Source organism: Adiantum capillus-veneris, chromosome 19 (assembly GCF_014529385.1).
Source record: "Adiantum capillus-veneris isolate H3 chromosome 19, ASM1452938v2, whole genome shotgun sequence".
In the NCBI taxonomy this organism is placed as follows: Eukaryota; Viridiplantae; Streptophyta; class Polypodiopsida; order Polypodiales; family Pteridaceae; genus Adiantum; species Adiantum capillus-veneris.
The window spans coordinates 19,286,969-19,290,818 of record NC_140949.1 but is presented as its reverse complement, the minus strand read 5'-3'; the positions used below and the strand labels follow the sequence as shown (position 1 = coordinate 19,290,818).

Here is a 3,850-nt window from a genome sequence, read left to right as displayed (position 1 = left end):
ACCATATGAAAATAACAAGACATGAATTTCAATTCTAACATCAATGCTACAAATTTCTCAATTCTTATGATTAGTCACATTCATTGTCTATGTAGACTTTCCCCCTCCAACGCATTGTCAATGCATATGACCTAACAAGAAAACAAAGAAAAACATAATACTAGTTTTTGAGAAAAATTGGACAGAGCTTCCTTTGTACATAGGTCAATATTTCAAAACAAACCCATTAGCCATTTCAAGAACCTCACAGGAGGATTTGAAATTCTAACCAAATTGTTATAAAGAGTGAATACTTCTCATCCACGACTCAAAACATTGGAACATCAACTCAAAATTTTCCATCAAAACATGACAAGAACCATATGCTACAAATCTCTCAATTCTCACACTCATCGTCGATGTAGACATTCCGTCTCCGACATGTCTCACATATTTCAGAATCGTATCGCATGTCCGCTTCCATGCTCCGAGCCATCTCCTCGGCGTAGACCGGCATGGAACTTCCAACCAACAAGAAAATGCATCATCAAGACAAAATACTAAACAAGACATAGAAGCAATATCCATAAACACTAAATACCAATGTTGACATCAAAAGGATAAAAAAACATAAGCAATGTCAATGGCATAGTAAGACGTGGGCCTCACTAGTCATCAAAGGGATTGACACGCGATGGCATATCATCTTCATCATCAATATCTAAGGAGGTGGAGGGGTCCTCTCTACTCCGCTTTCTACGACGGAGTAATGGTAGCATATATCCTGAAATCAATGGCTCATCAATGTCGAGCGCAACACATGTCCATCCTGATCCCACACAAGCCGGCAGTGCAGGGGCTGTACCACATCCAAGCTCCAAGAAAATACCTCCACGCCGACAAAGGAGCTCCACAAAGCATGCAACAAAAGAATAGCTCCGCTACAATCCACCTCGCAATGGCTCGCCTGATGATGATCTAGCTTGAGAGAGCTCCGAAACATGATGCATCATAAAAGAATCTGATGACTGCATGCCAAGGCAAGAAAATAGAACAGTGCTCTCTGCTACGAAGCACGGTGGACGCATACCTACTCGATGAACCATAAATAGCACAGAGCAAAGACACTGTAATAAAAGAGGCATGGTTAGAGAAAGCAATAACATAAATCATTAGAGTATTAATACAAATCAAGTGTGTCACCTCAATAGGACCGCCAAAACTCTCAAAATGACCATAGGCTCCATGATGGAGGTCTACAATACATCGATGAACAACCAGCTCTGCAGCACGACAAAACCTCTCCACCCACCCAATGGCCTCTCTTGTTCAAATCATTAATTATTACAAACACTTACAATGATTATTACTATCTTATGGCATGATCATAAACAAAAGGATCTCACCCGCCGTAGACACCATGACTAGAAGCCAGCCCGAATGTGCTAGCGTCGAGAATGCCAAATGAACTCCAGCACGCACATGATCCTCACTGCAAATGTCCCAGTGAGGTAGAGTGGAGGAGCCTACTAGAGACCCACCAAAGGGGAGATCCAAGAAAATGAAATCAGCAGCCCATGGAACGGCTCTCCCCGCGCGAGTATATAGTGTAGCCTCCGAACGTGCCCGTGAAAGATGCTCATGTACGGGGATCCATATGGTATTCCGGACTCCCGCTCTGAAGTCTGCAGCAATGGCAATGTAGTCCTCCACTATGGCCATGCACCGTGTGTCAACAAAATTGGATATGTTTTCTAGTGGAGACTCCACAAGATAAACAAATGAGATAGTCTTCCTAGCCATGATGGTGCCAGAAGACACTGGAACATCACAACAAGATAAAATTAGTCATCTATGAAGCATATTTTTGGAAAGCATTAACAAACTTTTATAAGACATACCAGGCATTGAGCCCACGTCCTCCTCTACGATCGTATCACAAATGTTTCCTTTTCCTTTTGAGAGTTGCGTGCATCTTAAACAAAACATTTCAAGTCAAAATACTACTAACTTATGGTTGTTTGGCATGCCAAAGAGTGAAACATACCTGCATGTCGCACCTCTCATCTATCTACTGGTGGATTTTGTAACACAGCATCCCTCGACGTTGTGTCATGCAGCTCTCTTTCACGACCAAGAACATGGCCTTTTTCCATATCTATCCACCACGTACAATTCTCAATCTCCCATGCACTCAAGGTGCGCATACTAGAGGGGTACATGCATGTGTCTTGAGTAGCCATCTGAGTCCACTGTCTTGCCAAAAAAGGCATGGCAGGCAACACATTCTTCGATACCAAAAACATAAAGAATCTACAATGAACAGCTAACAAGTTACATGAAGCTCATCACATAAACATAACAAATTAATAAAATTGCAATTAATAAATTCTTCACCTGAAAGACAAACGTTGTGCTGCCATTCGCAATGTGAGGGTAGAGTCATGTGGCAAAGGCACAATGCCAAGCACATCCATAAGATCTGACACAATCTGAAATGCTCTTTCAAAGACTCGTGCCAAAATACCCTCTCTACGAAGCCACCTACAAAGTCCAAAAAGAGTGAGAGAAAAAAAAGACAGTACAACAAATTCAAGATTAATTATCAAGGATCATCTTACTTGCGGAAGACGTGATCTCCTTTCTTAAGAACATATGCACCCCTTGTAATCTTGTCCACCTCAAGCAAAGAAATCCAATGAATCTTGTTTTGAACAAGAGCATCTTGGAGTGCTATTAAGTTCAATTTCTCCAATGTAGCCCAGCTATATCATTACCCCATTTCAGAGACAAAACCCTTGCTAACCAATCCGTCCCAAGGTTGGGATCCACAATGTTAAGTAACTGCAATATGAGTATAAAAATGACTCAGCATGAATTTTGAAAATTGAAAATGACAGAAAATTAAGCTGGCACACATTTCTTCCAAACACTTCAGGGTACCTCTCTCTCTCTCTCTCTCTCTCTCTCTCTCTCTCTCTCTCTCTCTCTCTCTCTCTCTCTCTCTCTCTCTCATTTTGAGAATCTTGAAATACTGTTAACCAGTGTTCGGAAAAATTCATTTTCACAATCATACAAAAATCCCTCCAAAACTAGCCAATTTTACAATACTAGCTAAAAAATTTTCGCAAGCTGACACACATTTTTTCCGAATTGTTGAGGGTACCTCTCTCTCTCTCTCTCTCTCTCTCTCTCTCTCTCTCTCTCTCTCTCTCTCTCTCTCTCTCTCTCTCTCTCTCTCTCTCTCTCTCTCTCTCTCATTTTTAAAAGTTGGAAATACTGTTAACCAGTGTTCAAAAAAATTCATTTTCACAAACATAAACTATTTTACATGTATTTTGCTTGCCCTCCCCTATACTATGGTATCTAAGTGTTTTAAAAAAAATACCCGACTCTGTGTTAGGCAGCGCAAGCAGACTCTCAGGCAGCGCAAGCAGATGCTCTGTCTTAGGCAGCGCAAGTCGCAAGCAGACTCTCTGGAAGACGACAGTAGGGCTAGAAACTGCAAGCTACAGCAACGAGCGCGCGTCGGCACACGCTACTTGCAGCAAAGAAGAGACGAGGCCTGTGTCCTGCGCGTCCCTATCAATGGCTCTCTGTGTCATGCGCCTCTGTCTCGACAAAAATGTTTTTGTTTAAAACTTGCCAAACCTACAGATGATAACACTTGAGTTAAATGGTCCATGGAGTTAAATGGTCCATGGAGTTAAATGGTCTCAAGTTTCACACGATAAGTGTCTCAAGTTTTACACGAAACTACCATCGAGAGAATGGTCTCAAGTTTTGGGTTTTCTCAAAATTACCATCGAGAGAATGGTCTCAAGTTTACACAAAACTACCAGAATTTTGTAGGTATTCTACCTTCACAAAA

At 41.6% G+C, this 3,850-nt stretch overlaps 1 pseudogene; it reads right to left on the bottom strand.

The window, feature by feature from the left end:
- Positions 1-647: 647 nt before the first annotated feature.
- LOC147433661 (uncharacterized) lies at positions 648-1,401 on the bottom strand (annotated as a pseudogene).
- Between the last annotated feature and the right edge of the window lie 2,449 nt (positions 1,402-3,850).